Here is a 17,939-nt window from a genome sequence, read left to right as displayed (position 1 = left end):
GCGGTGCTTGAGAAAAGTTTCGTTAATCATCTACCTCAACGATCGATCGATAAATCAGTTATATCGCGGCCGCCGTTGGTGCAGCACCATTTTTTACATATTTTGACAAGATTACTCTAATCGCAATACTTTTTTCCTAGTTTTAAGTAGTGATAAGTCGGTTCATCTCAAACCATCGTGAAATAAATCCGCAGATGATAATAACGTCGCGTTTTCCCAGTGATAACTAATTGAATATTGTTCGCGAAGTCGCCCGTCGAGTTGGTCGGTGCCGTCACCGCTTAGTGGTTGAAGAAGTTAAGTTGAAGAATTAAAGTCCGTGTTCAAGTGTTGACGGACGCAGATTAGCCGGTTTGAAATAGTTGAAAAGTGCGAATTGGTAAGTTGTAGATAGTGCGGCGACGCGGCGTCGGCACCGGCGTCGCCGGAGGCGTGCCCGCGCGGGCCAATGGCGGCGCCACCCGCCCGCCGCCCCGCGAGCTCTCTACCAGCTCGCCAGTAGGTTTGTGTCCTTTTGGCTGACCGCATGACTCCGTATTTCGCTTCGACGCTCATCTCGTTGTAACCTGTGTACGTGCAACACGCGCTTCACCATCTCCCCACGACGCTAGCTTCCGCCAGTTTCGCTTCAAATAACGCCACGACCAAGTTTGTGAACTTTGAAACTTGTTGAGAAACTTTGTGGGGAAGCAGTGGAGAGTGGCCGCCGAAGACACCGCAAGGTACTGTCCAAGCGCCCCGACCCCGCGCCCTGCCGGCCACGCGGGCCGACTATGACCCGACTCGTATGACGTTCCGTAAAAACAATTTTAACCACGGTAATCCTCACAAACCTTGTTTTCCCCACGCGGAAAATTGGCCACTACTTACTCATAGCCTGGAATTCTCAATTCCTTTGAGCGAATAAGAAAAACAAACGAACTAAAACTTAATATTGTCCGTAGCATAAATCGTAGCGTAACGGTTCGTAGCACACCGTAGAAAACATGTAGACGTAAGTACACTCTCGACCGTATCGTCCTAGCCGTAAGAACGGTTTTCCAGCGAACGACATTGAAGCCTCTGTTACGATAAACTTTAGTAGGCTCAAAATCACCAAGATTGCGAATTTCAAAATCGGTTTTATGACAAAAAAAATTGCAAGCTATAATGATGACTATTAGTTTATACTGTTGCTTAATTTGTATATTTTTAAACCTTGACAGGGCAGCGCACAGAATTCTTTATTTTTTTAGTAATATTGCTTAGTAGTAAATATCTTGCCGAAAACCATCAATTCGGGAACGTTTTCCTAAGTTTCATAAAACCCGGAAAAACCAAACAAAGCGCATAATTTGAGCTTTGTTTAAAACATGGGTATATTATGTATCTATTTTGAATAAGCAATAATGAAATCAATACATTCAAAATTTTCTACAAGCAAAATACGTCAAAAAAATAAAGAAGTTGCTATTATTCCGCATACAATTTACGAAATTTCATAATATTTAAAACTCTTTTAATCGAATTAACGTAATATGTACAGAACAAAAGTTCTGTAATGTAATAAATATATACATAATATTGAAATACCTCCATTTATGCGTATTTTATTGAAATATTGTAATGTTCCCGAAAATGATCAACCGTTCCCGAAATGACAAAAATGTTCTGTATATTGATATAATTAGGTAGAAATAAAGAAATATTTAAATTATAAACAACGATTTAAATAACTAAGTTATTTATTTATATTGCCATATTGTTCACAGTTAAGAAAAACTACTCTTACTATTAATAAATTATTATTATAATTCAGTGTTAACATTTTCATAACTCAGTCTAGTTAAACTTCTGTACTCATATTATATTTTTATAAGTTTTAATCAGTTATTACAATTTCAGTCTTTTGACCTTAAATCACACTACTTCACTAAACTTCTTACGTTTCTTATCTAAATATATATAAGAAACGTAAGAAAATCAACAATATATTCTGTCACGAACAACAAGTTAACTAAAAAAATATTAAAATTACAAAACAAAACTTATTATTTTTCGAATAATACTGATTGATTATTTGCTCAAAATCAATATATCATTTATCCTTAGGTTCCAGCTTAAATTTTCTAATATTGTTACGCACAGATCTCAAAAAGGTTACTAAGATTTCTCCATCATCATCTTCGACACATGTCGATGATGATGATGATGGATGATGTCCTTCCTGCCTCAGCGGCCATCAGCTCTCCGAGCTATGTGCCCCGCCCACTGCCACTTGATTTGAGCGATTGTGCGGGCTATGTCAGTCACTCTGGTTCTCCTGCGAATCTCCTCATTTCTGATTCGATCACACAGGGAAACTCCGAACATAGCACGCTCCATCGCTCTTTGGGTGACCTTGAGCCTTCTTATGAGGCCCATAGTAAGCGACCACGTCTCACATCCGTATACCATCACTGGCAACACGCATTGGTCGAATACTTTTGACTTGAGGCACTGCGGTATTTCGGACGTGAGAATATCGCGACTCGCATTAATAAATTTGAATAACTTGGATTGACCAGTCCCCGAAAGCAGCGCCTGTTCACAGACATGACGAGTGAACCAGCCATCGCTTCACTCGACCATATTAGAGGGAATGTAACGACCCGCCTCACTACGCCACCACCCCAGAGACATTTTAGTGAGAATGACAATTCCAAGTTATCTCTTAAAAAAAGGACAAAAAGGTCTCTTCTCAGTAGGAATTTTAACAAGCAAGAATGTTACAGGATATACGAGATTTGGATATTTTCTTTGCCATAAGACGTATTTGCTTCAACATCAATCTGTTTAACTTTTATCTGCTGAATACGAGATATTGTATCTAAATCTTCATTGTCCGAGAAAGATGAACAGTATACAGATTTATAAATGACTCTATTTTTCTATAATATTCTCTGTCCTTAGCCCGTTTAATTTCTTACTGTGCTCTTCAGTAATTTTATCCAAAAACTTCATTTTTCTGGCAATCGCCTTTTCCCTTTGGCGCAAATAAGCTGCAATATCCTTTTTAAGCTTTTTTGAGTTTTTTTTTATTTTTTTTCTTTATCAGGAGTTTCCATTTTACTGTAATTATAAAGACACAAAATTTTATAATAAATGTATTAAAATATTGTAAATGATTCGCCCTTACAAATAATAATCATCATTCCGAGAACGCAACAGTCATTTCGGGAACGTGCCATCATGTCCGGGAACGTTTCCGAAATGACCGTTCACGAAATGACGATTTCAAATAAGCGCGCGCTTTAATTAGACGGCAGCCATATTAAATGCGATCTGGGTTTGTCAATAGGAAAATATTTGAGATTACTTTGTTATTTCGTGTAATAAAAAAGAATTTCATCAATAATTAAATGTAATAATTACGTTCACGAAATGACGGATTATTGATGTACGCTTTACGAATAATGAATTGAAAGGTACTTACCATTTAGATGTATTTTATTTAACGATAAATACTCTGACAGCCCGTTTTGTTATTGTTTTCTTCCTCGACTAACGTTAGACACCGAATGGCTGCGTTAACTTAAAATATTTTTTGATCGATTATCGATACGTTCACTGAAATGACTTGTGCGGTATCGGACAAACTATATTGGACATTTTTATAGTTAAAAATAAATATTTTTTTAGTATCCTTTCTAAAACTAAATTTTGTATAAAAAATACGGTGTATTAAGTAATGACATGTGTAAATTACCTTAACTTTTTATGTAAAATTTTGGACTTGTTGCTGAAGATTGTACATTAGGACGCGTTCCCGAAATGATTATCCATGCATGTATATTGATTTTATTTAAAATTTGCTTTATTAATTAGTTATATTGTTTGATGTACACACAAAACAAGTTAGTTGAAGTAATTTATTATTATTATTTTCTCAAATAAGTCAAGATTTAAGACATTAAATTGCTAGCAAAGCCAATTCTGCACCTTGGTGATTTTGAGCCAGTAAAGTTACACCTTTAACCCCTATTTCCATAAACAAAAATGTACACGTGAAAATGGCAAAAAATAAACAAGTCTGATAAAATATTTTATCTGATAAACCGTTCACCCAACAAGTGACGTATGTTTGTTATCACAAATTGATCTCCTCAATATTCAGAGAAGTTGAGGGCTGAAAAGGGAAGGTTGGCGGCAGCGAGTATACATATTCAATGCGATTACAGTGTAGCTACGGGGGCTACGGAAATCCAATCGCATTAAAACGCTGGAAAGAAAAAAATAAAAGGGTAAAGATACAAGATTCGGGGAATAAACATAACAATTCAGGCTCATCGCCTTTGAGCGCGGGCGGACAAATTAAAGAGCATTTTTCTCGGCGCCGGTCTCGCGGCTGCGGGCACATAAAACTTAACTACTCGCCGTAACAGCGACTAATTATTAGGGTGGGTTTACATAACGTATTTATGAGCTCGAGATTTAACGGCAACGCCGGTCTCGGGTGGTCTGTTATCGCTCCATTAAAAAGTTGTCCTCTGTGGACGCGTAAATAACATAATATGAACCGCCCAACATTCCACAAACTACGCCGCGCTTTGTCTTTTTTTATAGTTTTATTTTCGTATTTCACAATTTTTACCGTCGTGTCGTTTTACGTGCAATTTAATGATCTCTTTGTTTAATAAAAATCTAATTAATGCACAATTTGCCTGCAGAATGTGAAATAATGTTCATAATAAATACTCACTAAATTGTACTTCGAGGAAATTAATGATGTTCTTATTAATCTAGGGTTGTCACAGACAAAGTAGGTGGAGTTTTATCGATAAAATTATTTATTGCGTTGAGAATGAATATTTTATTGGTTTTATTCGTACTTATTACGTTGTAACCTATTCGTTCGAATAGATCAGCATGATGTCACCGCAATGCAATGACTTCATTCATGACGCAAGCGTTTCTATGGCGTTATGCATTTCCCCTAACGACAAAAAATGCTAAACGTAATTCAGATAGTTTACTATTTATAATGTACTAGCTTTCCGCCCGCGGCTTCGCCCGCGTGGAATTTTGTCTGTCACAGAAAAACTTTATCGCGCGCGTCCCTGTTTCAAAAACCGGGATAAAAACTATCCTATGTTCTTTCCCGGGACTCAAACTATCTCTATGCCAAATTTCATCAAAATCGGTTGCGAGGTTTAAGCGGGAAAGCGTAACAGACAGACAGACAGACAGAGTTACTTTCGCATTTATAATATTATCAGTTGGGATAATAAGTTTGTTAGGTAGCCGTGCTGTTTGTATCAAGAGTTTAGATAAGTACGGAAAAAATCATTGGTAGACATTCCTAGAAGTTATAAAAATACTGAGAGCAAATGTTTTGACATTTATTATCTTTTATATTTCTATTAAATAATGTCCAAAATTAGTCTTCAATCAATATTATTACATACCCAAAGTAATTCAATATCCGATAGAAGGTTTTTATTTTTTTTAGTTTAACACTAAATTGGGGTTGCGAAGACACAATATGATTTTTAGATATTAGGTTCGTTAAGTTTAATTTAAAAACTTAAGTAGTAATACAATAACAGCCTAAACGCTGTTGTGCCACCCCTAGCCAGCATATGACGCGATCGCGCGACGGGCGACGACACTCCAAGGAGCCGTATTATAGCACTCAACTAACAACGCTAATCAACTTAATTGGTTAACCCACTACTATTCTACATCGGATACAAACATAATCCGATAATTACGAGGATTATAATACGGTCAAATAAATATACGATTATAAAAAGGGTTAATTAGTAACTTAGTAACGTTATAATGTTGTTGTTAATAATAGTATTTGGCCATTAGTGTTAAAATGTATCATTATAGACTCAAATAAAAATACACTTTATGAGTTAATTACTTCAATATATTATGATATTGTTTGTTAAAGAAGAAAGGAGCTAAATTGGACCTTATATTTCGTATGGTATTCTTTCAATTACTGCAATGGGAACACTCAGCTATAAGTAACGGCGCGTTTCAGTTAACGGCGCGCGCCTAACCGGTGAGCACGCACACACACGCATCTCTGTTTGCGCTCGCTGCTCGGCCGTTATTTATTGTGAAATTTGTCAAATAATACAATCCAAGATGTTCAACTGTCCATTGTGTAACAATAACTGCTCGGACGGTGTTAGATGCTCGAAGTGCACTGTGTCATACTGTTTCTCGTGTGCAAACATAACTGAAGCTAACTATCGTAAACTTGGGCCGGCACGACAAGCCAGCATCCAATGTACCAGTTGCAAGACCAACCAATCTCATGTGGCTGCGATGTCCCCTGGAGTGCCGTCACCTTCCTCTGCTGCGACCCTTGATCTTGTCCTACAGGAGTTGCGCAGCGGTATTAATGGAATAAATCACCGCCTTGAGCAGCTACCGTCCATCGTTCAAGATATAAAAAACATGAAGGATAACTTACAAAATCTCGAATTATCGTTGAGTGGCATAAGTCAAGAAGTATCTGGAAACACAATTAAACTGGCGAAAGTTGAGGAAAGAGTAAATAATCTGGAAAAACGCCCCCAAGCTGATACAGACTACCCTCAGCTACGGGCTGAAATTACCAAATTATCTAATGATCTCACTATCAAGGACCAATTGTTGAGATTTAACAACATAGAAATCAAGGGAATCCCACAGAAAAAAAACGAGAATTTGTTTGAGGTACTGTGTAAAATTGGGAACGCACTAGGCCAACACATTGATAAAAATGACATCAATTTTATAACCCGTGCGCGCTCCACAACCCAACAGAAGCCAATTATAGTGGGTTTCTTAGTCAGATATAAGAAACAAGACTTTGTGGCCTCCGCCAGGCTACGCAGACCAGGCCTGACGGCCGAGGACCTGGGCTTCGCGGGAGACCCGACCAAGATCTACGTAAACGACCACCTAACAAAAGAAAACAAGCAACTTCTCACCAAAACCAAGAGGATAGCCGCTGAACGGGGATATAACTATGTATGGATTCAGAACTGCAAAATTCTAGTCAGAAAAAATGAAACATCTCCAATTCTAGCCATAAACAGTGAAAGTGATCTCCCTAAAATTAAATGACTATTTTCTGTGTCTCAGTTAGTTCTAAAATACTACGAACCTATAGTATACCTAATTCTTTCTGTATTTGTGTTATGTTTTGTGTACAAGCCATACCAGGATGTCGAAATGTCGTTAAAAAAACAGTATGTATCATTTAATTTTGTTTTTTTGAAGTCTAATTGCCAAAATGTCTCCAACTCTCATTTAATGCCGTTAAATTGCTACTTCAATCATGATTTAATAAACAGAGTACTTAATTACCTACTTATTATCTGTTTTTTACCTATACCTGTGCATAATACAGCAAGTAGAATTCCTGACACATATGCAATTCTTTATTTTGGTTACATACACAGCCACTTCTACATATTTACTATAAAAATACGTCATCATTTATCTCACTTATGCCACTGCCGACCTACGAGTCGCATAATACTTACTTATTTTGCATACCAAACGATTTACCTACCTCAACTCAATTATGTAGACGCATTCACTTTACACAGTTATAAATTATATTGTGCCGCCCTCGCTCCGTTCACCTCTGACATTCTAAATACATTACTGAATACGTGCTTATTTATTTACTGTTGTGTGGTTCGGCCCGGCCGAAAATTATATTTTGGCCGGACCGTAATCGATAATGGTTAATATTTACTATCAGAATGTCAGAGGTCTGCGGACGAAGACGGTACAGTTTAAACGAAGTGTGCAACTACACAACTATGATATTGTGCTGTTAACTGAGACGTGGCTACTTGATGGAATTAGTAATAATGAACTATTCAGTGATGTGTATACGGTGTGGCGGCGAGACCGCGACTACTCGAGTGTCGGGCAGTCGCGCGGAGGTGGGGTCCTCATTGCGATCCGCCGTGACCTTGTAGCGCACGCGCGCCCCGAATGGCATTCTACGGCGGAGGATATTTGGGTTTCTCTTGATATTGGTGCGAACAAAACAAATAATTATCCTTTTACATTACATATTGGCTGTATATATTTATGCGAACAAAATCAGGGTTTATCTCTCGCCACGCAATTATCTAATTTTTCTGACAAAGTCCTTTCTGCCTGTGCTAGTAGTCCTCATGACAAATTTTTTATAGCCGGTGACTTTAACCTGAGCGATATTTCTTGGTGCTCGCTAAGTCACACTACTCATCTTACTCCTGCATTTCGCAGTACTGATATCAATCATAGCGAAATACAAGACCTATTGAATATTTGCGACCTGAACCAATTTAATAACATTAGGAATCATAGGAGCGAGTTACTTGACCTAGTTTTATCAAATAGTGATGTGTCGGTTTTCCACTGCACTGAACCACTGGTGGAGGAAGATGCTTACCATCCAGCCCTAATTTGCCACTTAAACTCCATTGAGCTACCTGATTTAAAGCCTCAACCTAGACCCAAATATCTTTTCAACAAGGGAGATTTTACCGCCTTATGCACTGATCTTGACAACCAGGACTGGGATACCCTTCTGTCCTGTGGGACGGTGGACGATGCGGTCGAGTCATTTAACACTTTACTATGTACCTTAAGAGACAAGTATATACCGTCTAAATCTGTCCACCCGGGTCGATACCCAGTGTGGTACTCTCCTGCGTTGAAGAAAATCCTTAAAGAAAAAAATAAGGTTCATAAAAAACTTAGGATATATGGTAATAGGGCCGATTATGTCACATTCAAAGTTCTACGGGAGCGAGTAAAAAGGGTGGAACAGGAATGCTTTGATATTTATATAAAGAATACTGAACTTTCCATTCGTGATAATCCTAAAGCTTTCTGGTCCTACATACATGCTAGCTCGAAACATAGCTCGTATCCCTCCTCTATGACTATTGATAATAGTACCGTAACGTCAGGTGACGAGATCTGTAATGCCTTTGCCGAGTTCTTTAGCTCTAACTTTCTGAAACCGGGTTCTGAAACTAATGTTCCTCCCAGTGATACTTCGTTGTCTGATGTGACACTCTCGGTCTCTCCCGATATTTGCTCTATCGAAATCGTTGAAGAAAAAGTGTACAATATTCTAAAATCACTCGATTGCAATAAATCGGCGGGACCAGACGGCTTGCACCCGGTCCTTATTTCAAGATGCGCGGAAAATCTGACTTTTCCTATTAGTTATTTGTTTAACCGTTCTATAAAAGAAGGTGTGGTACCTAGGATCTGGAAAACCGCGACCGTCACTCCTATTCATAAAAAAGGCCCTAAACGTGAGATTGCAAATTATAGACCAATATCCAAACTCTGTGTTTTAGCTAAAGTACTGGAAAAAATAATTCACGAACAAGTGTATGTTGCCCTCAAGCATGCTTTCATACCCCAGCAACATGGTTTCTTAAGAGGAAGATCTACAGCTAGCAATCTCGTGGCATTTCTGGATGACGTATCTCATGGTATGCAGTCCGGAGGCCAGATTGACACAATATATACAGATTATACCAAAGCATTTGACCGAATTGATCACGCGATCCTGCTCACTAAGCTACAGTCCGCTGGAATTCACGGGGATCTCTTTAGATGGTTTCGATCCTACATCGCGGATAGATGTCAGACTGTAGTTCTTAATGGTTTCTCTTCTAATTCACGTTTCTCCGCCATTCCATCAGGCGTTCCACAGGGTTCGATCCTGGGTCCACTGTTATTTATACTTTTTATAAATGACATTCATAAATGTTTCATTCATTCTCGGTGTCTATTATTTGCTGATGACATGAAGGTATACAAAAAAGTTAGCACTTTGAGTGACTGTATTCACTTGCAGCAGGATCTGGATAGACTGCACCGTTATTGTATCTTAAATAAACTTGATCTTAACATTTCCAAATGTAGCTGTATGACATTCACTAGATCCCGAAATGCAATATTCTACAAGTACACATTAAACGGGCAAGCGCTTCAGAGAACCGAATATATACGAGATCTTGGCGTCATTCTGGACCCTAAGCTTCTTCTTGACAGGCATATTGACTCAATAACTTCTAAAGCCACAAAAACCCTTGGATTCGTAATTAGACTCACGAAAAACTTTAAAATGGCTAAGTCACTTAAAATATTATATTGTTCACTGGTTAGAAGCCAGCTTGAATATGCATGTCAAGCATGGAATCCCCAATATGATTATTACATACAAAGAATTGAAAAAATTCAGAAAAAGTTTCTTAGATTTTTAAACTTCAAACACCGGATAATGGGCACGACTTACGAGGCTGACTGTAAGCATCATCATCTACTTCCATTAAAACTGCGAAGAGAAGTCGCTGATCTTACCTTCCTCCATAACCTAATTAATGGTAAAATAGACTGCAGTGAGCTTCTTTCGCGAATCAAGTTACAGGTGCCAACTCGTGCCAATGTCAGGAGAAATTATCTTAGACTTCACGTTGATGCATGTACCACTAATTATGGACGCAATTCCTTCTTTAACAGAGTTTTCAAAACTTTTAACAGCAATTATTCTGAAAATGTTGACCTTTTTCATATTGTGAGACCAAACTACTTCAAAAATCAAAGTAATAAAGAATTCTTTGGCGACACTACTTAGCACTCTCCCGGTAAAAAGTTGAAGTATCTGTTTACTGCTTAATATTCTGCTATTTTGGTATGGCTTTAGTAGGTATTTTCTGTATTGTTTTAACTTTTTTCATATATTGTAGTTATACTGCATGCTAAATGGTTTTGTTTTGGATTGTATCTTGATATGCTATTTGTGAAAACTATGTAAGGCATTTTTGATCTTAACCGCCTCATCTATTAATAATGCATATATGCTGTTTGTTTTCCATAAAATAAATAAATAAAATAAATAAATAAATAAATAAGTAACTAATTTAATTATTATTGTTTATCGGTCATATAGTTTTTGGGTATTGCTGTGTTGCCATTGCATCAATCAAAATAATACCATACGAGATAATCAGGATGATTTAAAACAAAGCACTCAAGTCGAACTTAAGTAATTCCATATACTTTGCGACTGAACCTTAAGACCTATTAGAAATCAGAGCACCTAATAATTTGAACTACGAAAAATAACTTTCATGAAAAATTAAAAAAAATCCACACGAAATTTAATTAAAAATTATTCCTCATGTGTGCCAACCCTAGCCGCCCACAGCTTCAGTCCACCGACGCCATCGCTTCCCAACTTTTTCTTGTTTAGACAGCCTTGTCGACGTACCCACTAATTTTGCTTTTTATTATACTTCACAAGGAAAACTTTGCTTAACTTTAATTCTAACGTCGTAAATTCTATAAAAGGTTGTACCTGCACGCTATAATGTCGTATATTAACAACCGTGTAAAGAAGCATTTTATTATTTGGTTACCTAATAATCATTTTGAACGTCATTTAAGCGGTTTTGATACAAATAAAAATTATAACGGCAATTAATTTGCCTGTATCTATGTTTGCTTATTAGATTTTTACCACCACCACTAAATCAATTTAGAGTATTTTGAAGTTAGGTCTAAGTACGTTGCAAGTTAAAAAAAATATTTTACAAATAAAAAACTAGACAAGCGAAACCACGAGCTAAAACTGGTATTGAATGAGAAAGAAATACAGTTATGAAAATAAGCATGTAATATTTCTGAATAATTAAGCACCTATACATTTTATATACGAGTAAATAGATCACTGTTCCGCGTGTCTTGTATTGTTCACGAAATGGTATCATTTCATAAATAAAATATGAAATTGCTTGTGCTTTAATTAACAGAATTGTACTTATCTTGGCGCCTCGAACATTATGTTTACACTGAGAAGGTTGACACGCTCGCTAATTTTCGTATTTATGATAGTTACAAAAACTTTATGTGTTCACAAACTTCGGCAAAATTAGTTTGTCGAGTTAGGCTGAGGCTACACAAGTCGTGGAATCCTCTTTATGAAACGGCTAAAACAAATACATTTGATTGACGTCTATGTAAATACTGAATTTCACTAGCGATCTTCAATTTATTTAAGCGTTAGCTACTACATGAAATTATCATGTCAATACTAGATTGATTCATTCACACCAAAAATAATTTAAACACTACTTAATTATAATTTTATTTCAAAAATTAAATATGACCTCCAACGACGACGAAATAAACATAATGAAATAGGAAAACTACCTTTCGTACCTCTTCACTGGTTTTTGTTTTGAGTAATTCGGAGTCATTTTTCGAAGACATCGCAAATTGCATAGTGTAATCCCAGCCTTATTATTTTATAGCCGTACTCGATGTCAAGATGATATGGATAAATGTTAATTTTGTCATTTCGCGAATCAGTGCTCCGAGTGGATGGGCGAACTTTTAGTGGGTATTCATAAATCCGAGTATTTTATCACACTTCAACAACTTTTTGTCGACAGAAAAGAACGTTTCCGAGTTACTTTATGTATCTTGAAAAACATTTTTGTGTTTTATGGCCGTCTCAAAATATAAACTTCGGTTAAAATGGTTCGTAATAAATCAATCGCAAGGCCACTAGCTTGCCTTTTATAATTTTTTCCTTAAATTAGCCAGGGTAGCTGAAACCGATGCGTTTTTTAAGAATAAATAAGTTAAAATTTTACATTTTTTTAAAAGAAAAAATTAAAAACATTTTTTTACAATTTTTTTAAGCATTTAATATTTATTCTTGTTCTGAAATACTCGTATTTTCTTTTATCTGGATACGTATTGAATTTATTTGAATTATCATAAGTATGTATATCAACTCAAAAACATCATTACCATTTATTACGTCTGATTTATAAATGTCTTAATTTCTATGTTCTAATATTTTATATTATTTTCAATTACTATGTAGGTAGGTACGTACAATAAAGGGTGTTAGGTAAATGGGTATATGAGCCGACACTAGCCCATGTTAACATGGTCATATAAATGGTATGGTGAAGTCAGAAATTTGATATATTCATTTTAATTTTTTTAAATTTTCATACAAATAAATTTTATATAATCCGATTTGTATGAAAATTAAAATAATTAAAATGAGGATATCAATTTTCTGACTTCACCATACCATTTATATGACCATATTAACATGGGCTAGTGTCGGCTCATATACCCATTTACCTAACACCCAGTATATCAAAAATGTTTCTGAGACGCAACACAAAATCCCAGAGCACATAATTATAAATAACATACCGCCTTTCGGGAGGTTCGCCTAGAAACCTAACTAATCTAGACTCGGCGCCGGCCAGTCTGCCTCATATACATAAATGGAAAAATAAGTTAATTCCTCTGAAATATTAAGCCTACGTAATATTTGCACATCTCATCTCTTATTGTCTTACCGAGATTGGCCAAGTATTGTTTGTTTTGAAGACTAAATACATGTTATTTGCGAACAACAAAGCCATGTAATGATATTGGCTCTGATTCTAGTTGCACACTTGCTAAATAAAAAAATGATATTTATTTCAATTGAAAAATTGTCTACAGTCGCATTTTAATATGAAAAAATATGAGTTTCCTGTAAGCCTAGGATGCGCGCTGTGATAATCATCGCGCCATTTTATCGATTTTACGTGATAAGCCCATACATTTGTCGTCTAAAATCATCGATAAATTTTTATCACGGCACGCATCCTAGCCCGGCTGAAGTATTGTGTAGGCTACTTAGGTATTTATCTTACGAACTTATAGGTTTAATACATTTTAAGTTTAAGTCTGACGAATAATTAAGCCTAAAGCTATAATTTTGTAACCTTGAACAAAATAATAAAACTCAGCCAGTCCAAGAAGGCCCAAGAATTTTAATTGTAGTCCAACTGCTCCCTTCAGTATTAGAAGTCGCCAACTATGTATAAATTAATCTAAAATTAGCTTTGGACGGCAATTCCGGAATATTTTACGAAGTTTACAATTTATTATTCTTAGTTTACGTTTAAACTAAAGTAGGTAAGTAACTACGAGAATCCGTTCAATTGTTTTACTATTTCAGATCAAAGGCTTAATCCTCTAAAGTTTTCTAAAGAGAAAAAGCAATAAATAACATAACTTTATGAATTCTTGTGATACGGATGACGAAACTTTACATTTAAGAAAATATACCAACCGAATTGAGAACCTCCTCCTTAAGTTGAAGTCGGTAAAATATCACTTAGCAGCTGACAGGCACGTGTTAGTACACAATTAATAGTGTCGGTAAAGGTCTTGTAATTGCCTCAAACACTTGAAAATGATAGCATCAAATTATAAAATGTAAGTACCAAAAATTATCCTCACTACCAATTTACAAAAACCCCTAAATAACGTAAGTATTAGGTAATTAATACGATAACAAACTAACAACTTTTCAAATCAATTACGCTTACACCAACAATATTGAATTGCCCCAGTAATTAAGTGACATTAACGTCTATCCGTGCGGTGTAGAATCAATTCAGTGTAATTGGATATCTTTAAGCATTTTGATCTGTTAAATTACCCCGGGCAAGGCGGTCCTAAGCAAACACCGCTCAGACCGGGACAAAGACTCGTATTACATTAGGCCCATCACCCACGACGACTTTTTACAGCGATGCAGTAGCGATACTGTAGCGCGTTCGCGTCGATACAGTCGCAATGCGGTCGCTAATTGTGTGCGAGCACTAGGGATTGCAATCCGGTATCATTTTCAATCCGGCCGGATTTCACCGGATTGACGCTAATCCGGCCGGATCCGGCCGGATCCGGCCGGATTGCAAAGTTACTTGGTCTAGTATTTAGTGATTTTTAGTTTTGATAATCTATATACAGGGTGTTACTTTGCATTCTTGCCATATTTACAGAGGTAACTATATTACTGATACTGAACACAAATCCGTTAAAAAATAATGCCCGAAAATTTTGATTTTTAATTTTGAATATTTTATTTTATCGACAATCTGTTAAACACATCACTAACTATCGTAACGCATGCACATCACTTATGTTAGCGATGGCGATGGAGACTTTTTTACTTTTTATTGTATTTTTAAATATCTATTGCAATCTATTGTCTTTAAAATGTCTTTTTGACACTTTTGTAAAAAACTGAGAAATCCATCAATCACAAATCACGTTATAAATAATACAAAAATGACTGAAGTGTATTCAAACAACGAATAATTTAATCAAAATGGTGCTTGGAGTGTCTGCAAGACGTCTTAAACGAAATGCTTGATGACGTACCCTTAGCGTTACACCAAATGCTCTACTACCAGCAGGATGGTGCTCCCCCACAATAAGGACGTCAAGTGCGCGAATAATACGTTTGGTGAACAGTGGATTGGATGAGGGGGTCCAGTAGCTTGGCCACCACGATCCTCGGACCTAACACCAATGGACTATTATTTTTGGAGTGACTTGAAACGACCTGGTATGCGCAGAAGAGATAAAAAGTGTAAACGTGTTACGTGAAAGGATTGCTTCAGCGAAACTGTGAGACAAAACGTTTATGTGTTGCGAAAACTAAAGCGAAATACCTACGCTTCGCCGTGCTAGACTGTGCCTTCATCAGAACGGAGGACACTTTGTACACTTGCTTCGCAGTACGTAAACTTTGTAAGTAGGAACTCATAAATAAATAATTAATTGTGAATAAGGTGATTTCATTTCACACTTAATTTATTAATCTGTAAAAATAGGGAACAATGTTATAAATTAATTATTACGTATTTTTGACGGTCCTAAGCCCGTAAAGTAGAAACTGAGAGTAGAAAGGAAAATCTAAAATCAACTGAAGAGTATTTTAAAATAATTGTTATGACTGGATAAAAAGGCTGGTACCCAGAGCCATAAAACATCACAGATTAATAAGAACTAGGCCACGCCCACTAGGTTTATTCCACTTGCACCTGTAGAAAGTGCGAGACAAAATTGGTTTATTCCAATTTGTACTGCAAAACCAAATTTACTAAAAACTCAGTGTATTTTCTTTATGGGAGTCTCTTGTTTATCTTAAATAATAGGTATTGGTCCCTACTTTTATCTCTGTGAATATGGCAAGAATGCAAAGTAACACGGTGTATATAAAAGAAAGTCGTGTTAGTTACTCCACTTATAACTCAAGAACGGCTGAACCGATTTAGCTGAAAATTGTCAGGGAGGTAGTTTAGAGCCAGGAGAAGGACATAGGATACTTTTTATCCCGTTCGAAATTAAAAAAAAAAGTCTGCTTATTTATTGCCATTAAGGCGGAACAAAGTTCGCCGGGTCAGCTAGTAGTACATAAAAAGAAAAATAAAATACGTATTTATGGAAAATAAAGTCACTTTTATTTATATTTTTCGGTGTTAATTCTAATTTTTGGTATGTACGTACTATTTGTACTAATAAAATTATGAAAATTCTAAATAATAAAGTTAGTAGCTAATCAGTCTGACTCTCACTTATTGCTGTAAGTATCTGAAAGTACTTAAGTAATAATACTATTAAACTCTTATTAATCATTGACTTATAAGACTTAAATCAACAAAACAGTCTTTTAAATTTGTACTTATAAATTCAACTTCAGTTCTTTTTAAGAAATAATCTGACTCCTAGGAAACAATAAAACAAGAAACATTTATTTTTTGCAAAGCAAAATGCAATGTAGTGTCGCGGCACGTCTAGCGATCTGGCAAATGCGCGCGCGCTCGACTTTCCCAGTTCACGTTCTCGTATTTTTTGCTTTACCGGATCCGCCACCGGATCCGGCGCCGACTTACCGGATCCGGTAGGTTCAAAAACACACCGGATCCGCCGGATTACCGGATCCGCCGGACCGGATTGCAATCCCTAGCGAGCACACATAAACACGATTCAGTCGTGATGCAAACGCGATGCTGTCGCGCTTCTGTCGCGATGCAAACGCGATTCAGTTACGACACATAGTTAGGTACTTGCGATCGCTACAATCAATTTCCCCGATGTCGTCCGACACAGTCACGCGTTTGCATCGATACAGTCGCGATGCTGTAGCGCGTTAGTAGCGCATTGGCATCACTTCTGTAGCGCGTTACAAATGCGACTAACTCGCGTTAAAAAAGTCGCCGTGGCCGAAGAGCCTTAGACGTGTTTTTGTTGATCCACTGCTTTCGCGTTATAACTTAATATTTTTTGAACGGCACACATTTTGCTGTAAATATTTTATCTGAACCATTTTGATGGTGCAAGGTTTCATTAAAAATGATTTTTCTGATTCGGTAGTAGTGGAACAAACAAAAGCTTTTAAAATAATAACACAGGTTTAAAGTAAATGCAACTAATTGACGTTTACGTAAAAAATATGCTTTCATTAATGTGAAAAAAGTTATCTACAGGAATAAATAGAACGTGACTTTAAATCACGACAACATTTTTATAAAATATTATACATTAGCCTCTTTATCCCTAGAGCGCTCGCGCTATGAGCATTTTGCCGCCCTCTGCAAAAAAATCGAGTTATTTTCTACACAATGCGTTTGTTAAAGTCAAGCGTTTCAGTAGCTGCCTCCCCATACTTCACCTCCATGTATTAGAAATTAGAAGAAATTTAGTGCGCAGGTGACCGCAATAGAGAACGATTGTTGAACGTATGTCACGTTTTGCGGCAAATTGCTCACTGCGCGACTACTGACGTAAGTAAAATTTGTGTGTCTGGTTTTTAGTGTAGTTGGAAGATTATTAGTTTTGATTGCGTATAATGTTGTTTTGACATTAATGACGTCATAACATTGATAATTACTATTAGTGCTTAATTTATTTCATGTCGTTTTCGGTTAAATTCACGTAAAATACAAAAAATAAAAAAACAAGGAAGATGTCGGATTTCGAAGAAGCTGGTGCACTAAAATTAGTGGAAAATGTTTACTAAAGTTATAAAGAAAGTAAACATAGTCATTACAATACTGTTATAGAACAATCAGCGG

At 36.5% G+C, this 17,939-nt stretch overlaps 1 long non-coding RNA gene across 1 annotated transcript in view; it reads left to right on the top strand.

The window, feature by feature from the left end:
* Positions 1 to 514: 514 nt before the first annotated feature.
* The window catches only part of LOC135087868 (uncharacterized), a 164,350-nt gene continuing 146,925 nt past the window's right edge, over positions 515 to 17,939 (top strand). The window contains exon 1 of the long non-coding RNA XR_010260925.1: positions 515 to 722. This is a non-coding gene — a long non-coding RNA (uncharacterized LOC135087868). The remainder of the gene's footprint in view (positions 723 to 17,939) is intronic.

The sequence above is a fragment of the Ostrinia nubilalis genome, chromosome 3, assembly GCF_963855985.1.
Source record: "Ostrinia nubilalis chromosome 3, ilOstNubi1.1, whole genome shotgun sequence".
Classification (NCBI taxonomy): domain Eukaryota; kingdom Metazoa; phylum Arthropoda; class Insecta; order Lepidoptera; family Crambidae; genus Ostrinia; species Ostrinia nubilalis.
This window is presented reverse-complemented; position numbering and strand designations above follow the sequence as displayed.